Source organism: Manacus candei, unplaced genomic scaffold, assembly GCF_025592945.1.
Source record: "Manacus candei isolate 608988 ecotype Guabito, Panama unplaced genomic scaffold, ASM2559294v1 h1tg000062l, whole genome shotgun sequence".
NCBI classification, from domain to species: Eukaryota; Metazoa; Chordata; class Aves; order Passeriformes; family Pipridae; genus Manacus; species Manacus candei.
This window is the reverse complement of record NW_026138110.1, coordinates 3,214,590-3,236,298: the sequence shown is the minus strand read 5'-3', so window position 1 is coordinate 3,236,298 and position 21,709 is coordinate 3,214,590. Positions and strand designations below refer to the sequence as shown.

The 21,709-nt window shown below is 38.1% G+C and overlaps 1 long non-coding RNA gene across 1 annotated transcript in view; it reads right to left on the bottom strand.

The window, feature by feature from the left end:
• The window catches only part of LOC127478762 (uncharacterized), a 237,216-nt gene that overhangs the window by 145,914 nt on the left and 69,593 nt on the right, over positions 1-21,709 (bottom strand). The window contains exon 2 of the long non-coding RNA XR_007907333.1: positions 18,636-18,735. This is a non-coding gene — a long non-coding RNA (uncharacterized LOC127478762). The remainder of the gene's footprint in view (positions 1-18,635; positions 18,736-21,709) is intronic.

Below are 21,709 nucleotides of genomic sequence, written 5' to 3'. Positions count from 1 at the left end.
ACATGCATGTTAAGGACTGTGAAAGGGCAGAGTTTAGTGCTGCTAAGCTGGAAAACATTTGTCTCTGTCTCGTTGTATTTCCCCGCCATTCAGCGGCATCCACCCACAGGCCTCTCGCTTGGCTCCAGTCAGACTCCACGGCTGATTAATGGCAGCTGGAGGTGTCCAGTAATTTCCTCACCTAATAATAAACTACAGCCCAAAACAGGGGTTCCCCTCAGGCCCACATTTAACACAGCTCTACTTACCAACAGGAGAAAGCCAATTATCCGGTGTCTGCTCTCGTCTTTGAGACAGTGCACTTTAAAGTGGCTTTCAGAGGTTACTTGGTTGACACCAGGCACATCATCTTTGTCTGTGGCAGGGTAAACAAAGCTCGGGATCTGCATCACTCTTATACAGTGATCATCAAAATTAAAACAAAAAAGGGGGGCAGGTGGAGAATGTTTTGCAAGGGGAAAATAGTCTCCTCCAACAAATCTTAGCACCAATGTGACCTTAAAAACAGAGGGACTTTCTTTGTCTTATCCTAATCCCAGGGTCATCAACACACCCGATTATGATTTCAGCGGCTGAGGCTTAAGCAATCAGTCTGGCTCACCACTTCCTACCCAAGGGTGCCCAATAAAACATTTTATATGAAGACACATCCTCAACAAGAACTTTTCCAGATTTTGTTAGCAATTAAAGCAAAGCCTTGTTACTGAAAGAGCTGTGTGGATTTGTGTATTCAGTATTAAGACTACGAAGACAGTATTGTCTAAATGGGATATCAGATTAATTACATAGTATCACCCTTACATTAGTAACTATACTGATTTAATAATCAATCATTGACACAACACAAAACAATTTTTTTTAATGTTACTTAGGTGAATAACATCTCAACTTCTGTACAATTACTTGAATAAATAAAGGATGTAGCTTTGGCTGTAGATAATTGATAATAGTATTCAGAGCCTGAAATACCCTATCAATCCTTTAACTGACAGCAATCTAACATCTAAACATGCATGCAAAAAACAGGATTATTCTGGAATAATCTTCAGTTTATACCGCTCTGCAACAAGAAGAAAGGAAGGCAAAGTATCCCGGTTCCGTGGTGAATGGACTATTGCAAGAAATGCAGATGCCAATATTTTTGCAGTAGTACTTCCTCACTATAGGAACAGGATATACTTGATGCCAAAAAGGAAGTAAATCATGTTCCATACTGTTTGACAGGTTCTATTAATACCTGCAATTCATAACATCTGTCAAATTTTGAAAAGCAAGAAATGCATATGCCTGTGTACACATGAATGAGCTTCTCCACAGGAACAAATCTAATTAACATGTGGACACTGAGGGGAGACTGTCAGACACACAGACCATTGCTGGCAACGTCTGGTCACACAGGCAACTGCTGGCACTAGGGGATTAAAAGGTAATATAATGATTTCTTCAAAAGTCTTACGACAGCTTGGGAGGAAACTGATTTTCCAGACATCTGTGCAAATGGATTTTTCATTCTCTTCAAAGGTTTTTTCCTATCCCTCCCCTATCTTCCCTCCCTGAGGCACAGATCATCAGGAAGAAATTTAAAACAGTTCTGGACACTGTTTTTATTCTATCTCTTATACAAAGAGATAATGTCCTTTCTGCCACAGATGTCACTACATATAACTTTGCAATATACTAGAAACTGAGTAAGAAAAAACAGTGAACAAGGAATCAAATGCAGACACGAAAGGCTATACATTGGGAATTGGTGGTTTTCAATCACATTAGAGTTAAGCCATTCCACTGAAGATGCTGGTTCTAACCAATAAACTGTAGGCAAGGTCAACTTCAAGAAACACTTTGTAAAGTGGAAGAGGAGGAAATTTGGCTTTATCGAATAGTAAAACGTCTTTTTTTTTTTCTTTTCCTACTGTTGTACTAAAAGTTGAGGCTCGAGTGTAGAGCCTAGACCTCCTGTCAGAGACACCTACCCAACATCTCTGATCATGTTACTTTTCCTATTTCAAAAGCCCATGTATGTGGCAGGTCAAGGTTACAAATAAGTAATTACAGGGCTACAGTTAAATCTGCCTTCCACAGACACAGAATTTAATTTAGGTTCACAAATTTCTTAAATTCAAGGTCATGTGACACCCACCCCCACCCACCCACACACACAAAAGCTTCTTTTCTAAGACTATGCTAATCTTCCTGACTAATGAGGAGACTTTCTCCCATGTTGGACAGCAGAAGGAAGATACGGAGACAAGTTTAATGCATTCCCACATTTTGCCTCCAGAGCACAGCAATTTTTCTTACATTTGTCTTAAAAACAAGCAACCAGGACTACAACATCGTTAAGTGGCCTCCTAATACGAATTGTAATAGTCCTATTTTTAGAAGTTCCAGAAGGACTCAATTTTAATTAGCAAATGAGCTGTATAATTAGCATCAGCCATATGATAACTCAGTCTAATGAGCACTCTGACATTGTCAACAACATACAATTATGGTGGCTTGTTATGAGCACTTGCTGTATTATTTTTTAATATTAAAGAGTAATAAATACTGTTATCTGTGTATTAATTATACATTTGACATGTTTCTCTTTCACCTTTGTGATGGTGGTTGCATTAGTTCTGTTCTTAGGACTTGCAGATTAATTTCCCACCTGAGTTTCACAAGGGGCCTTTGCACATATGTCAGAGCATGTTCTGTTCATTTCACTGGGAAATGTTGTTTGGGAACACGGAATTTCTTCCTTCTGACAATTTTTAGAAGCTATTACCATGGACTTGCATTTATTTTCAGCATACTGAGAACTTAAGAGATCAGAGGCTTGTGGTGTGCTTTGGGGTCAATAGTAGTCAGCCAATTAAAAAGACAAAAAGTACTTGAGAAAATGGCTTTTTAAAGAGTTACTGTCAATTCAACAGTCTATGGGGCAATAGAGCACAAAATAAGGCAGAGCTCAAGAACTGTCCTTCACAGTGACTATTGAGATATTATCACTGATATTTCTTCATTTTTTTTTAAAGGAAGGAAAAAAAAACACAAAACCCTCCAACTTCTCCCCACAAAGTGATTTTCTTTACTACCAGTAGTATTTGTATGACTAAAATACTCCCAAAAGCAAAACTCAGCAGTAAAAGTTCTGACCTGTTAATCTTACGTACACTGGGGCAGCTCCGCAACAGCTGAACAACTGCACATAAAATTCAAGCCTGATTTGCTTTTCTCTCCACCTTCACTATTTCCTGGATTTATAAAATACCATGTTCTTATGAAATTATCTAATTAAGTCAGATCACAGCTGCTATGTGACTGTGTACAGCAAAAACCACAGATCTAACTACCAGCATCCCCATTTATTTTGGAGAACATGAACATGCAGTGATTACTTCTAATCAGACAACATTACTAATCAATGCATAAGTGAACCCCAAATTCAGCACAATCACATCTGTAGCTGACTTGATAGGCCATGTAATTCCTCTCCATAGACAAGAAACAGTTTATGGGAAGAGTAACATCATCTATTATACCAATTGCTATTTTGGAAAAAAAAAAAAAATCAGGCACAAAAGCCCTTAAGATCTTGTGAGGGTTTTTTCCGCCAAATAAATCTATCCAGCTAATAGAGCCTGCTTCTCCCTTCTAATCTTTCCTCCCCAGTATCCTTTAAATGTCATAGCTGTAACACTGTGCTTTTCTATGTATCTTCTGTCTCCGTCTTCTCTATGAAATGAAATATAAGCTGCGTGTCTGCAAAAAATGGTTGTAAAGCTACTACTGCATCTACATTCAAATCCCTCCTGAAACATCTCTTTTGCCATGAGGGCTGCTAAAAACAAAGATTGCTGATGTGCTGTGACAGCTGCTCTGCCTCTCCCTTTATTTTGACTGCCGGTTACAAAAAGCCTGCAGAAACTTTTCATTATTCTTTTTTTCTGGTTTTGCATCTGGCCCAACAGGCCTCTGGTTCATGACCTACGTTCCTAAGCAAAATAGTCAAACAAATAAATTATATTAATAAAGGTAGTCTGTATGTGAGCTGTGGAGGCTCTGTGTGGACTATGTCTTACATTATATGGACCTTTTCTAGGCACAAAAAACAATCAGTTTAAATTAAAGACCTCTTTTATCCAAATCCTGGATGTTTCCAAAAGGAGGAAACAAACTTATAAAGGCAACAACAGAATAATAAAATTGTTTTACTTTTGGGAGGGAATATGAACCTCACTTGCAGTGCAGTCCTTCCTTCTTCAGGTTGCACATACAGCCTGCCTAAAAAAACTTTTCCTTATTCCACCTCCAGCAGAAAAGCATGTGAACCGTTCCAGGGATTTTTCCCCACAGCAGAGCCACTTACTTCAAATTTATCTAACACCCGCCAGTGTCAACTGGAACTTTTAATCAGCTTGAATAAAGCACAGGGTTCCTTGACAACTTCAATGGAATTACTGAGGAAGTTTAGTGTTAAATGGCATCTTCTCCTCACTTAAGAGAGCAGAGAAGTGCTAAAACCTTGGCATTGAGCTGAGCCTGCTCCAAAGACAGATGCAGGCTTAGTTTGTTAATTTTGTGTACTGAGGCTCCAGTTTACAAGTCAGCTTTTGAACCCGGGACCTCGCAGAGCTCACGAGGGGCCGAGCTCTTTAATGACCTCCCCGACTCCTTCAAACGCATCTCCCAAAGCCATAGCAGCGCTCCTTCTGTGCCAAGATTACGTGTTCCCAGAGCACAGAGGGAGTGAACAAAGTCCTGAAGAAAAAGAAAAGCTGGTCTCCTGTCAGAGCCTCTGCTTATCTCAGCAGCTCCCTATTTTTAACTCGATTGCAAACGATATCTGTGATCAAAGGGCCAGAACCCCTGGAGGAGCTTAGGAGAACAGCGTGGTGGCCACAATTCTTCCTGATGATTTGTAAGCAGGAAAGGACTTTTGACATGAAAGACAGTTTAAACAGCACAAGAATAGCAATAAACCAGCTGTAAAATGCTTAACATTGCCCTTGAACTAATGCAAATTGTTCCAAACAATTTTCTTTTTCTTTTTTCTTTCATTTCTTTTTCTTTTTTCTTTCATTTCTTTTTCTTTTTTTTTTTTTTTTCCTTTTTGGAGTCTCTGGGTGCCCTGCTGGGACATTTAAACAGTCACATGCTCGCCATACAAAAGCCTATATAAGTGGGGAAATACAGTGTACTAATGTGTTTAGAATAAGGGAACCAAACAACGTCCACGATTCAGATCCACTGCCTTCCTTTCTTTTCCTTGAGAAAGTGTTCATTAATGACAAGCTTGTTTTGGATACTGACAGCGTCCAGACAGAAATGTTGAAGGGTAATTTATTGGCTTAAAATACTCAATTAAGCTATTGAAGAGATAGTTAACAAAGTGAGTAAAAACCTGGATATTCTGAAAGTAAATAGTTGGGTCAGTGAATATTTTAGAGGTTTAGAAAATGGCAGTATTTACTTTCTGAGCTTCAACAATATTAAAGAAGGGCACTAATACATGTTTACAGAAGTCAGGTTTCAAGGGCACACACCTACAGAAATTATACTTCAAGAGTCTTCCAGAACCTTTTAATGTCACCTTTAAAAGCATTCTGTTCTTTTTCCTTTTTTTTTTTCACATGGACCTAAAGCAGATTTTTAATTTCAAGCAATGACACCTAACATTATCACCAGCAATTAGAATCTTTCAAAGAGTTCCAATATGGAATAAAACATAACCTCACAGAAATTAGAGATAGGAAAGACCAGTGAGATCATCAGTACCATTTCCAAAATTTTTGAGTAGTACTGAGATATTTCTGTAAGGCAGATTATATCAGCTTTTAATAAAAAAAACCACCAGTAATTAGAAGTTAGTTGGTTGGTGTGCATATATGTGTGTTTAACAAATTAAAATTCTCTGGTACATCTGTTCACTTATTTCTACTTCTTCCTGACAATGCTTCTTCACTTACAACAACACTTTCTTTTTTCCCTGTCAAAAACTTCTTCATTCCTCCCCACTGTTTCTCAGGTACCAAGAAAATCTTACTAAGAAATAAAATATATTGATAAAACAAGGTATATTTCAAAAAGCACTTAGGTATGCATTTAACTCAGATGGAATAAAGTGGAATATAACTAGAAGTTTAAAATCAAAGTATATTCAAATTAACAGCCCTGACTGAGGGGAAGATGGGAGGGCACCTAACTCTTTTTAAGGTTAGCAAATGCTGTCCTGCCAAATGAAAAAACACAAATCAGAAATAAAATAATTTTTAAAAAACTCGAGCAAATATTTTATTTAGATTTAGCTGTAGTTAAAAGGTCTTTAATTTGAAGACCTTAAAATAAGATTAAATTCAGGAAAAATTGCCAATTTTCCATTGTATTCATAACTTTATATGGTATTTTAAATCACAAGACAACTGGGCTGAAAAAAGTCCATGGTTATAGGCACTGTTAAAAGCCACATATGTCGTTCTTCAAGCACCCTAATTTCCATTATTCATCAAATTAACCTTAGAACAATATGGTAAGAAACAGCATTATTTAAACTATTCAGGTGAGGAGCAAGGGGAGAACGCTGTGCAACTATGGCCAGAAATATATGAGGTTTCTGAGCAGCCTAGGAAGTGACTTTAGGAATCCCAGTACTTGCAGCCATATTTCTTCATCCTCTGGGGACTTCTCTGTCTGAGGATGACAGGATTTGCACTCCTGCTCAATCTGAACTGCGTGGGAACCTCTTCAGCTCTGATTTCTGGTGGTGCTGAAGCCATTCCCTAACTATACCAAGCACGTGGGTCTTGGAATTGTTTAAACTACCGTTGTTTGAGGGCCCGTGTGCAACCACAAAGTAAAGAGTCTGAAATGTTTTCAACTCTCAAATATGATGCCGATGAAATATAGCTGCTGAATATTTTACATTGAGGCTCACATTAGTGTTTCTTTAATTCAAGTGACCTCATACTCAGCAAAAACCTGCCATTGTTCTATTTTATGTAAATTTTCAATGACTTAAGAAAAGCTGCAAGCATTTTACTGACTTTTGTCTTATTCTTTTGCTTCCCATCATTTTTATTTCACAAATACATTATGAAATAACTGTTAAATTTGCAAAGTTTTACGGCACCTCAGCCAAAAAGCAGGGAAAAAGTACTGCCTGGCTTTGTCTCTACTTTCCTTAAGACTAATTTTTTCAAGTGTTAGAGGTTAATAACACTTATTTCATCCACTGCTTGAATCTAATAAAAGCAGTAGGGCATAACATTCTGTAAAACCAGGCAGTAGAGGAAATAACACTAATGTTAACCTCTAACATAAATGTAGTGGTAATTGCCCTGGTCTACTTTTAAAGTGAATGCCTTTTGTAGTCTCCCAAGTGGCACTGAAAAAAAATTCCCATGTTCTAGGCAGTCAAGAGCACTCTATGTTATCCATTCCTTGTTGTGCCATACTGCACAGGGTCAAAGCTGTCACACAGAGGATTGGCACAGAATCACAGATATAGAAAGAGCAATCTGTAGTACCTTTAATATATGTATTTAAAATGCAAAGGCAGCTTTCTGCCAGAAGAAACCATTTTCCCTGCTCTTCCTCTGCCCAATATTTAAGCAGGCAAATTTGAGCAGAATACATCAGAAGGCAGATGAGGGTTTCTAAATTAATTATAATGGCACAACTATTCTCTTTTGTCCCAGTACTATTTTGGCTTTTAAAAAATGGGGTTTAAAATTGTCTTTTATAGTTTTTAAGGTAAACCACCGTGTGCATAAACACCGTTTTTACATAAATATTGTATTATTTTATGTTTCTTTAAAAACACTGATACCTGGAAGTCTCCACTGCCCTGAATGGAACAACCCTGCTTTGTGTGTGATGATACTACTAGAATTGCACAAATATTCACAGAATTATTCTCAGCATTAATTTTAATTTCAAGATGCCTTCAAGCAGGCTAGTAAAGAACATGATGGTCAGAGCCACTACTTAGTACCTTCTCACCTTAAAAGGGTCCTCACCTAATCCTGCAAATTATATTTATTTTACAGTAGGCATAGTAAGTCTCACATAACTCCATTCAGGATCTGAATAGAGCCCAAAGTACATCCCTCCAACCCTTTGTACGCTTCTTTGGTTTATTGCCCTTTCAACCACTGGAGTTTCCGGGACACTCAGAAGGTAATATTGGGTTGCAATGATGCTGCTGTGGCTTCCTGGGGCTCATCCAGAGCTCTGGACCACAGCTCTAAAGAAATGCTCTCTTACCCCTCTCTCAGGCTCTGAATGTTTAAATAATGCTCTAATTCAGTTAAAAAGGGACATGCTGTGACCACATATTGCAATTCTCCAGAACAGTTACTGTATTTCACTTTCTTCAAAATCCTTCTTTCTACCTGTTAGGTTGGTCAATCAAGAGTTCTGAAGCAGGTGTCAATATTTACTTGGTGGACACAATCTAAAGACCGATGAGGAGGATCAAGAATATTGCAGGATATTCTTAGTGGGAAGAGGTATCTTGTTACTACAGGTATTAACTAGTAGAAACAGAAAAGGTTGAGTGCAGGATGATGGCGACTAACCAAATTGGAAAGGAGTTCTGGAGATGATCTTTCAAGGAATACTCGTTCAAGCAAATTACAGGAAAAACATACAACACATTTTAGAAAACTAAAATAACACGAAGTAGTGGGTGACTTCTGCAAAAAGGTTAAAATCTGAAATGGAAAATGAAAATGAAAGAGATTTTGAGTTACATGCCCAACTTCTCTGAGAGTGACTTTAGATATATGGCATAAAGTCAGAATGGAGAAACTCGCATGTCCATCCAGTCCTCCACGAGCTACCTGATATGGAAGGAGAGCGAGACTTTGCTGTGCTGCCACACTAATACTCTTCAGACGCATTACATTCACTAAATTCTTTTCTAATAAGGCAAGACAGCAGAGTTCTTTTCTCTTGACATTTATGAAGCCTGCAAAGTGGAAACAATCAGTACTTTGTCAACACCTGACATTTAGCCTGACCTTTTTTTCATAATTGTATTAGAAGGCTAGACTAGACCCCAGAACATTTGGAAACCAGCTGGATTTATAAACAGTAAAATATACTTTAGTCCACTGTGCTCAACTGAACCAGTTCAGGGGGAATTCCTCAAAATTTAGCAGAAATATTCACGAAAGAGCAACATTTTAAGGTAGCTTTTTTAAGAAAGGGACCCAAGGTCTGTGCATAAAATAGAAGTACAAACGTAATCTTTCCATCACCATCCACGCAGACTGATTTTCCTACCTGAACCACAATTATAAAGACAAAGCACAATTTTCTGAAACCTTTGCAGAAAATCCTCAAGACCCTTTCAAGATGGCACATCTCTCCCACATAACGCACAGATAAATCACACTAGAGGGAAAAAAAGTCATTTAGAGTGACTTATTTTATGATAGTCATCTATGCATTTTACTTATTTCATAACTTCATCATATTTGGAGGTCTCCTGCAAGAGATATTCAAGTGGAAATGTGACATCCAATAGCTACACTGTATACAGGAACTGATTACATCTGTCTGCAGAGAAGCAACTGTTCTCATCTTCATTGTTCAGGACATGTTTGGACACACCCATGCAGATATCATCCCTCTCTACCTCACAGACTTTTCAGTGCCTTCCAAAAGCAAAACAGTAGCCTGATTGACTCAGTCCTTTACATCATTCCCATTTACTTTGCCAATAGCTCTGTCTGTGGAACCACGACTTTCCAGAGCTTACTTGCTGATCTGGGAGGTTCTCCATTACCCACTGAAAAAGCATAGCCTGGAAGAAAGAAAGAGAAAGGCTGGTTTCTCCACAAAGTGCAGGAAGAGCCATGCCCCAGAGAAGTATTTGAATAAAACAATCATTCTGATGCAAGAAAAACAGTATTATTGTAGTGGAGCAGCTATGAAAGAAGGTATTCTGCTGTACCTGCTGTGAACAAGGCCCCTGCTTTAATTATGTCTGAAGCTTGGTGGCAAATATCCAATCCCCAAGTGAAGGGGAAAAAGGAACCAGTATTTTTTTTCCATTCATTTAGTTGGCTGATTATTCTAAGTCTTTGACTCTTTGACCTTTTGTTCTTTATAAATGTGCCCTGGGTATACCTATAGGGTCAGCTTAGACTGACAGAGAGCAGCTAAATCTGGCTTTGTACAGTGTTTTAAACACTCTCCACCATGCCCAGTGTCTGCCTCCTGTCCTCGCTTTACTCGAGCACTGAGAGACCTCATTCCTAGGAATTGGTGACAGCAGGGAACTGGTGGGTATGTTACAAAAGCAAAGGTTTTTCTTCTCCACAAAACACAAGTGCCAGCATTTCTAGCTGCTGTGAGACCTCCTGCTTACGTGACAGCAGTGCTGGCTGGCGACTGATCCAGAAACGAACTTTGCCAGACCATAAAAACTCAGAGGACTCAGACAGATAAAAGTATGAAATTGTCTTACTGTCCAAAAGGATCCTACAGCCAGCTTTCAGGGCAGGGATGTCATAAATGACTTCAGAAAGCGAGAGTAAAAAGAAAGGAAAATTCAGGACAAGATGCTTCAGAATACATAATTTCAAAAGCCTAGTTGCACTGAAGGATTTTGGTTCTAAATATCACCTGCACATTATATGTTTGATATACTGTGCAAATACGATTAAAATTCCCCTAAATGAAGCTGAAAGTAGACACTGGCAAACTAGCAAAACAATGGAAAGATATGAGTGTCTGAAAGTACAGGACATTTTTGCTACTGGTGTTAGCCTCATTCTTTCTGTTGGATACGCAGGAAACCTGGGAAATGAAGTTTCTAAATCAGCATATGACTTGGGAGACTAGAACTAGGCCATACAAAGATCCTGTGAACTCTGTCCCTGAAGTTGTAGTAAGTGCACTCTATTCAGTAGGAGTTCCATTCATTATATCCATGTCCATGAAACAAAACTGCCAAGCATGAGAATTTCAGTAAGGCTTGTTTTGCAGATCTTTCTGCAAATCACTGCACTTTCTGTGATCCCCCATCTAAACCCAGAGACATCGGTGTATTTCTACCATTATTGGAACATAAATTATGAACTCTCTGATCATTCATCCTTCTCTTTCCGCTTGTGCTCCTTCCATTTGTGTTTTCCTCACCACCTGTTGCAATCTCCAGGTATTTCAGCCTCTTTTATGTCCATTATACTCAGTGCATTCAGAGGACCTGGAAACTTCCACTCACAAGTGTATTTAGAACAGAGCTGTTGTGGATTCGGTGTGATTCAGCTTCACAGCATAAATAAGCACCAAGCCCTTACTCTGACAAGAGCACCACAAATAAATAAACACATTATTACCTCAGGGTATGCACCAGTATGCTCCCAAAAGCAACGGTTTGGTGAGAGGAATCCATTACTTTACAAGCTGATGAACCACAGGTACAATAATTGACATCAAACTGTAAGCCACACGACTCCATTTCTCAGACAAAAGAGTTGGACTGTTCAAAGACTTCTGTGGAAACTGAGATGGAAGTCCATAAACAATCTTATGGCTGATTAGTGGCATGACCAGACACTGTTGTATAGCAGGAAAAAGAAGGGAATGCTCATTTTGATTCATAAGCATTATGAACAGCTTTATAATTCCCCATGAAGGGCAGGTCCACAAGAGGCACTAAAATTTATCTCCACAGTAAATGCAGGACCATGAACTAGTTAAATCAAAAAATAAAGCTAGAAAAGCCCAGTACTTGGTGTAGACATCAAGGTATAGATTAAAACGGATGGAAAGTATTAATATGATCCTGGATAGTGCTGTATGGAAAAATACTGAAATTACCAGGCAAGTACTGATGACCCAGGCTCTGCTGTGCACCCTGTCCAGGGAAGGCGAGGGCTATGCCCGGTCTAGTCAGAAAGAGGATCTGAATCACTCTCTGCTTCAGCTTTAAATAATGATGACATTTTGTATTCAACAATTCAGAAAAATAATCTTCATTTAAAACTGTTTGTAATTTAAAAATGGGCTACTTAAAACTAAATTTTTGGCATTCAATCTGTGGAAAAATGTTTCAGTGCTGGGTTTTCATCTATCCTGTAAATCTATCTTCATCTATCCTGCAGTAAAACCATGTCATTAAAGCTGTCACTCATTCAGGAAGGCGGTACAGATCCATTACCAGATTCCCTCCTCCAATGCCACTGCATATTGCCTCCTCTTCCAAACTGCTGTGGGGTTTTCTGGTCCATGATCCGTGGGCAGATGTTCCCAGAGAATTACTGTATTTATTTAAACAAACTGCAATATATATATATATATATATATATAAAAAATCTGTTACAGCAAATAATGGTGAAAAAAAAAAGAAGCCACAAGTTTTTCTACATCTGTTTTTGTTACACATGGTAACCAGGGAGATGAAAATATCCGCAGTCCTTGGTTCTGCTACTCATAACAAAGTGTTTCTGCTTTATACACTGAATGGTTTCATTTGATTTTTTTAAGAGACTGAAAATAAACACAATCTCTATGCATAGTTTCCTCTGTTTTCAGGAACTATGACCTTTGACTCCTGTAAATCTATTTAAAGCTAATGTCTAAAGATCTGTTGTTCCAAGGATGTACAAAATATACCTAAGATTTATGTAACAATAAATCTTCCCTGGGCTTTCCTTTGTCAATTTTATTTCATTAACCAAAGCCCGTAACCCAAAAGAGCTGCACATCCTCTGGAAGCTGTCTAATGGGTTATTCATTTTTATTACAAACAATCATTTGTTTGTATCTCATATTAATGCTGAAGGCAGGTGAAGACATAAGGATTTACTGTCACCCACATGCAGATGTGCAGTAGCACTACAAACAAGAGTTATTATTATAAAAACTCAGTGCCAGGATAGGCATTCATCTCTGAGAACAATCCCACTAAAATAATCCAGATACGAAGTGTGGGCCACTGCACAAAACACTCTTGAAAACAATGTTTTCTGTCTCTTGAAAGTAATGGAAAATGTTACAATATTACCATTTTAAGACTGTTTTTGAAAATTTCTTGATCCTCTTATTGCACACTTAGACCATTATCCCCACTTTCACTAGCCCCAGATTAACACTAATTTAAACTGTTTAAAATTAGATGTATTTTCTTCTCAACAGGAACTATTACCACTCTGATGGTCTGAACAAGCTTTAAGTTGGTGGGGAAAAAAATGGTTAGAGTGTCACACTTGATTTTCCAGATAAATATACAGTATTGTTTCAAATCAGCTCCCCTCCCAAAGAAAAAAAAACTAAGCTAAACTGATTGGAAAGAAAAATTAAACAAAGTAGAAAATAAATTAATCAAACTATTTAGGAAGACATTTATCATTTTGGGAAAAGGCCACAAAATCATACCTAAAGAAAGAAAGTAATTAAATCACTAGGTGGGTCAAAATTAAGACAGCAATTGAGAAGAGAGATTGCAGTGCATAACTCCTGGAAAAATAGCAGACTGTGACCCATAAAAACCCATACTGGATGAAGATCATGGTCATGGAAGATGCTAGGTGGTATCAGCTAGTTATAAACACTTTAAAAACAACTGGCCAAGAGAACAGGCACAGATTCCTAGAAGAGCTGCTGAATATATAGCCAGCCTGATGAAGTCAATTTTAAATAAATCTTTTAATAATGATGAAATTCAAGAAGATTGGAAGAATGCTAATAATTTGCCAGTACTCACAAAGGGCAAGCTGGATGACCCAGGTAATTGCAGGCTGGTTAGTGACATCTATTTTAGGCAAAACAGAGGAACACCAAAAAGGGATTGAGTTGATAAAGAATTCAGTGATAGGAAGATAATTACTGCACTCAGCATGATTTTATGGAAAGTAGGTCTTGTCAAACATATCCTATCCCACTCAGTCTTTCGAGATTATACATTTCACTTGTGGAAGCAACTGCAGAGATGCAATAAAGTGAGGCCTCTATAAGACATGCACTTCTGATTTGTTTACTATCACTATCCAATATCAGTGAGATACATATCAATGGGTTAAGATCTAGCTTAAAATGAGGAATAATCACTGAATGGAAGTTCACCAGCAGGGGCCCTGACAAATTGGTATTAGGTCCAATGCAATTCAGCATTTTCATGAGTGACCTGTAAATACTAATCCCCACTGACCTGCATTGTGGGGCTGACACAGAGACACACGTGCAGGTCACTATGCAGCGAGAGGCTGTACCTAAAAAAGCAGCAACAGGAAGGGATTTAGGTGTCAAAGTGTGCAGATAATTTAAATGGAGCTTGATCTTTGGCAAGTGTAAATTAAGAAACCTAAGATACATAAACAGAGGAGTACTAAGAAGTGTGTTTTAACTAGAGCTGATTAAACCTTAAAGCATATTTGTTCACAGTTTTGACATTCACTTTCTAAAACAAAGACTTGGAAACTGAAATGCGTAAGGCAAAGGAAGCTAAAAAAATGAGGGTTTGAGAAAATTCTTACGTTGAGGTGAGATACATTTGAAGACCTCATTTTGTTCATTTTAAGTGAGAATCCTGGAGAAGGATCATGGTGTGTAAATACTCTCATGAAGAGAAAATATGGACACTAAACAATTTTTAAATTTAGTGAAGAACTGTATTTCAAGGTCCAACAGCTGGATCTATGTAATGCTTAGATTCAGCTTTCCCTTAACTCACACTGGGCAGACACTAGATCCGTAAAAGCCAAATATCAGTTTAAAAAATAAACAAACAAAAAAAGGCCTTGTAAATAGGGGTTCATTGTCTCTGATTAAGCTGTGGTCTCCTTTCTTTCACAAGATCCCTTTTTAAGGAAGTTCCTGTGTTCTCTTCTCTAAAGGGAATTTCTTAGTTGGAAAAATGGCTGTGCAAGTTCTCACCACAGACTACACCACTTCCCAGGGGACCTGCAGGACATACTGCAGAACAGGTCAGTAGCACAGGAATATCCAAACACCACCTCCACTAGTGAAGAGGACAAGTTTCACGTAAGATTGTGTCTTCAATGAGTAAATAAGGACAGAAGATGGGAGCTTTGAATTAAAAAATTAAGATAATTTCTGTACCATCTCACAGTGTGTTTATGAGGGTATTTCCAGCCTTTTCTTCCTACCACCATAAGAACTTTTTGTTTATCATTTCCAAGTGACAGATGTTTTCTAGACCTTCAGTACGGCAGCATTCCTGTCTTATGGGCCTATCTATTTCAGAGGAGATGGACAAAATGGAATTACAAAAGAAGGATTATTCTAAAGGCTAAGTCACAAGTGAAACAGAAACCTCAAAAGGCTTGAGTATAACATATAAGGCAAGAGTCTTACAAACTAGCTCAGGCAGGCTGCTCTGTTCAGCAGAGACAGCATTAAAAAAAAAAAGATGTTGATAATATGAGAAGCAGATGGATTTGGGAATATTGGAGGAGCAGATGGGGAGGACTGGGAACAGGAAGCTTGCTGTGGGAGGACAGCTAAGGAGGGCAAGCTGTTCTTACACTCAAGGCTGGGGAAGTGGAGGCAAGCTGTTTACACCTGATGCAGCACCAGGTGAGGGGCCCGTAGAGATACACAAAAGAGAGAGGTAACATGACTGAGCATATAAGTAAGGAAAGAGTTCAGCAGATGCATTTCATATTCACTGGGAAGGGTTCTGCTTATTTTTGGAATGCTAAAGCAGTGGACGTGTAAAAGTGGACCCTGCAGATCCACGTGGATTTAAAACAATCAGTTGGCTCACACTGCCAGTGCATGGCTCATTGTGAGATTTGGGAACAGAGGTTTAATTGATGAAAATCAGAGGAGCTATAGGAATTTTGGTGGAGCTATAGCAGCTTATGGTTACTGGCAGCTTTAGTCCTGTTTGTCATTAACTAACAACATATTGTCAACAAATAATGTACTTTGTATATTTGCAGCACTGAAGAACTGTTATTTTTAGATTGAAAAATTATTTTCTCGTCAAAATGAGCTAAGTTAGATGATGTTTACTGCCTTCCTCAGTTCTATTGCTGCCACTGACAGTCATCTTTCCTGGCTTTAACTTGGTAAATATTTGGTACTTTATCAAGTATTATGTCATTCCCAGTATATGGTTGACAATCTTTTTGCTTAAGTTTCTATGGCATGCATTAGTCAATGAGAGATTGACATATGAGTTTGATTTAGGTTAAAAAATAGGAACCAGAGCAGAGGATGAAGAATTCAATTTATAATCACTAAAATTGCAAGGAAAATACAACCGAGAACAATGTTGGCATTCCTCAAAATAGCAGATATATGTGTGCTTGTGGTTTGGAGAGAGAGGGCAAAGGGGAAGATTTTCCAAAGAAATGGAATAGAAATTTTACAGTGGTTTGTCTGGCCCTTCTACTCATGGAGTTCGTTAACTCCCTAAACAAAATAAGAACAGAAGATCATTTGCATTTTAAATAATAGTTTTTGTCTGAGACTCTCAACTCATTTTATTAAGCAAATGAGTAAATAATTAGATACAAGAGACAACTAAAAGATAAAAATTCATACTAGCAAAACATTTCCAAATTGCAAGGCTACACCACATGACCTTCTGAGGCATTGCAAAAATATTTTAAAAACATTTTCTTGTTTCTTTAATCTCGATTCTTTCTTCTAGTCTCTGCATTAACAGGGTGAATTTTACTTTATTTAAAGTTTTCCTGAAGAGAAGTCTTCCCTAAACACTACTAACTGAAATTTCTCCAAAACTGGCCTTGCTCAAGTCTTCATACACACACACACACAAACTACAGACATGCATGTACGAGAGAGTCGATTGTCACTTGTGTTCAGCAGTAATTTCTAAAACCAAAAGAGGCCAGGAATAAGGAGACAGCTGTCTAATTAATGGACTTTCTTTTGTTTCTCCCTGTACCTGTGGCACAGGTAGTCTGTTCTTTCCTTATGTTCGCTCCACTTTCCTTCACTGATAGCATCTTACTCTGTACCTGTGCGTTGTACAAACATACAATCCAGAAAATAGGTGATGTGTAACAACCTAGAGATTGGTTTTTGCCTTCCTTATTCTCACCCTTGCCTGTGTAACAGAGACCATGAAAACTTTTCCTCCCTTTTTCTGGTATTTTGATTCTGGTATTTTGATTTCTGGTATTTTTTGTAAATTTCTTGTCCAGTCTACTACTGTTTGGGTTTTTTTCCTCTCAGTATGCAAAGTACAGCCAAAGTTTGTCTTTTTGACTCCTCAGTGTGACCATATCAGTCTTCACTTTCATAGCCCTTTCTAACCATCAGTTGAAAATTTAAATTTAAGTTCCTTGTCATAAACTTCCAAGCTCTGTGTTACTATTCCTTGACTCTATCCCTCTTTGTCAAGTTTTGTGTTACCATTTCCTAACATTCCATTTTGTCTACCAGTCTGTCGGTCAATCACAAGTCACTCTATTAACTTTTTCTCAAGCATCTTCTCTGACAAAACAAGCTCCTGAAGCCACGTGTGTGGTTCTCCCCCTACTGATATTTAATGCCCTCTTAAAAATCACGCTTTTCCCATGTTGCTTGCAATTAACTGAGATTACTTGTGTATACATGTATTTTTTAAGTAAAAAAAAAAAGTCATTTTTGTTATCTTAAGCCCCCACTGAATTTCTGTTATTTTACAGGACCTTAGTAGATGCATTTGAGAAGAGATGCATAAAGGAATGGCTCTACAGAATCATTAGTTCTATGAAAATAAACAAAACATCCTACACAAATATTGCTGGTAGTAATGATGATTATGACAGTGTTTAGTTATAACTCCACTGGTAAACTCACAGCTTCTTCTCAAACCTGGAGAGTACCATTAGTTCATCTATTGATGATTCGTCCCATTAGATCACCCAGAGTGACTTCCTGTCATTGCATTTCCCTTCAGAATCCTCTGTTGAGCTCTCTGGAGGCCAAACACTGCATCACAGGCCTTAAATCAGGGAGACATCAATACACCACCATTTCCTGAGGCTCCTGAAGCGGCACAGAATTGATTAGATGTGCCCAAGTTATCCTCTCAGGCAACGTTTTCTGAGGAGGCCATTCCTCCCCCATCTGCACAGATAAAAGCCTTTCCCAAAGCTTTCCAGTTTGTAAGGAAGAGATGCTGAACAGGTATAGAGGGACCACACCGGCAATGGGAATCAGAGATAAGCTGTATTTTTTCTCTATATGAATTCCTCTCTGCTTCTCATCTGTCTAGCAAATCACCAGACTTGTCTCTGCTCTACTTTTCAATAAACTGGGCAACAGGAGATAAATAACTTTGAATTTTCAAATCTCGTACTCTCATCATTTTTATTTAGGTCTAAAACTAAGGCAAATTAATGCATTCACTTCCAAAAATTTATTATGGGTAGCTATCCAAATACACAGTCAAACAGAAGGGCTAAGAAGGTTCTTTCTAAAATACAGTTCATTTTGAAAGAGAAAAAAGCTGTTTGTTACATGGATTAGGATCATTACTCATTTTGGAGACACATGAAATAAACAAAGGGTTACTGACTGGCAACAGCAGCAGCAAGTCTGGTCAGGAAATGTCTTAAAATATTAATAACTGTATACACCTAAATGAAGAAACAATATCACATCTGCTCAAGCCATTACAAAGTAATAGAAATACATTTATATTGGACACTTACACCTTCCTGCTTGTCTTCTTCCTGTTCCCCATTGATTCCATAATGCATTGGCATTGCTGACTAAGCTCTTGGGAAGTACAGCCCAATATAGTTTCACAAGCTAAAGAGAGCAAATACAGTCTGATTTAGTTTGCAGTACTGGCAATAAACAAAACAAGAAAAATACCTACTGAAAGAATTGTTTTTCTATGGAAATCCTAGCCATGCTCTTCTTTGGTTCTAGGGAAGAATGTCAATATTGAAGTAGCTTAACTTAGTGGAAATATTTAATTCTCATGAGTGTGACTTTGTAAGAGTTCTAGAAAGTCTTGGCTAATAAATGTCTCAGGTCAAGTTAAATAAATCAGAGTGGCAGCATTGTAATGGTTTAATTTTATAATCTGCATATAAACTTAGAGCACTGTAGTAGACTTATTCTGATTTATTTATGCCTGTACCATCCATTCATTTAACATCTTACGATTTAATCAAGTTAGGAAAACAAAACCCTGCATGCTACATTAGTTTTCGTTATACAGCTTAGGAGTATTTTTAGCCAGAATTTCTAAATATTACCCTTTCCAGGGTACCTGAACAGATTTGTAGTACCAGTGATGGTCTTTTCCATGGAAAAGGATGCAAATGGGAAGAGAATTTTTTTTTATATTCTTAGTGTTTGGGAGCTAAGATAGCACCAAATATGAAAGATGTGACAAGGTTACAGAATTAAGAAGTAGAAAAACAAGGCATTTTATTAAAAAAAGAATGGTCTGGGAATTGTTCACGGCCCAGCAGATTGGAATTCATGTTAATTGCTATGTAGTCTGTTCAGTTTCCATCTCCAAGCTCTAGATGTCCCATCAGACAAAACCTGTCCTGGAATATTACCATCTCCCTCCATTTCCCACATTTTGCAAACAACTTAGCAACAACAAAGAATTCCCATAAACTCTATTAATGTGGAATCCACAAAGGCTATAGATTATGCTGGGAAATGACAGCCACTGGGGCAAAGTGCCTTCTTCAAATAAGCTCTGTCAGATCTGTTTCAAACATATCCAGAGCTGGCAATCCACCTCTTCCTAGGTTCCCTTCCAACCCCATGAACTGGGAATTATTTCTGATTTTATGCTTACTTGCAATTCTGGCATCCTGATAGATACATCATGGAATTTTTGCTGTTCTTTCTCATACTCTCTGTTGACTCATATTGCCTGAATTTTTGCTTCAGCACTTACATTTCCAGAATAGTCATACCCTAAGAATCCATGCAGAAGTCACCTTTTCCCACAACTTCCCAGCGGTTTGGGTTGGAACTGCCAATAACTCACTCCTTCCTCCTTCCTCCCTTCGTTTGTTTGATATCCTATGACATTTCTTGTTAGTAAAGGGGTCCTTCCTCACAAGTATCCTTGGGAAGCAGTATTCCTGCACTCTAAAAATGTTAAATACATGGTCTGAAAATAGTCTATTAGTGCTTCACACTATCACTTGCCCCATTTTTATGTAGATTTTCTGAGAGAAATGGGAGTAAGGTTCTACATGTCCTAAATGCTAACATAAATTGAAAGATAATGGTAGGCAAAGTCATGTCTAGAATGCTACATCTTGCAAGGTTCCATTTTAATTTTTTGGTCACTTTCCTCAGTCAGATTTAACACAAGGCGGTCAGTTCTTCAGAGCTTGACTAAATATAGTCAGTCAGGACCTACTCTGCATATTTTTACTCTTATATTGTAGTCTATCCCATTATAGTAAATAAATTCTTTATTATCATCATCCAACACTGGCAGGTTTTGAAATATCTTCTGCAGCAGCTCATTGCAAGGACATTCAGGCCCTAATTTTCTTCTGGAGCTTACATGAGAAAGCAGCCTCTGTGAAGTTATGGTGGATGTACTTGTAATAACTGTACCTCACACATTGTCCCATAAGACTGAAAAGCTAGCAACAATTTGAGTACTGTGATAGGGCAGATTATAGCTTTTCCAGACACATTTTCCCAGTTGTGAAGATTATCGGATTTACATTTCATCTGTGCTTTGCCTTTATCTTTTTTAAGATACGTGGTTTTTTCAGGTAAATAACAGTCATCAGATGTTACCCATAAAAATCTCACAAGAACAAAACACAGATTGGTTTTAGGACATCATAAGCCATGAACCGTGAAAAAGCCTAGCAGAAGGGAGAAGAGGGATTAAGGAAGAAATTGGCATTGTCCAACTGTGGGATAAATTCTCTGTGTCTTGCACCTCGACAATCGTGCAGTTAGATAGTTAATGTGCATTAACATTCACTGTGCTCAAAAAAACACGTGTTTTTGGGGATGAGAACATTGACTGCTGGAAAAATGCATGCTTTGGAGGGTGAGGACATCGACTTCCTTTTTATATTTGCTGTTCTAATTATACTGTCCTGATTTCAAATTAAAGACACAATGGCTTTTGCTTTTCCATTATGTAATTATAGATTTCTGTAAACATTCTTTCCTTTGTTGGTTTGCTTTGCGCTCAGATTTTTTAAAACACATAAAGCAATCAAAATAAATTCTGAAATCAAAACAAAGAGAAAACAAATGGCACCTCAGATATTCCCTTAAAAAATAGCTCTGTGCATCATCCCCAGGCACTTTTGTCATCTGTTGCTATAATAACCACTCTGATTACACGAACACTCACCACACTGCGCTTGGCTGACTGTAGGGCTCTTCCCAGCAGCTAAATGAATAGCTCTGAAGGACTACTCTCTTCCAATTCAGTACCAGATTTTGTCCTATCATATCAACAGCCACACAGCCAAGAAACTGAGCTTTCTTGCACATGGTCTCCATGGTGTTTATGTGTTTCTTCCCCAAACAGACAGATGCAGATTAAGCAATGCATGTCAATCTCATTAGGAGACTGTGAAATGTGCAGAAAGTTTGTTACACACTCGTGCAATCATACACATTGTGAACATCCTGTTTATTTGGCCTCTTCTCTGATGATTGGCTGTGGTGTTTCAGCACATTACTGACAGCTGGGAATGGCTCCAATGGAACATGCTTTTCCTATGACAAAGATCCAGAGAGCAGCAGCAACATGTGTCTGCCCATT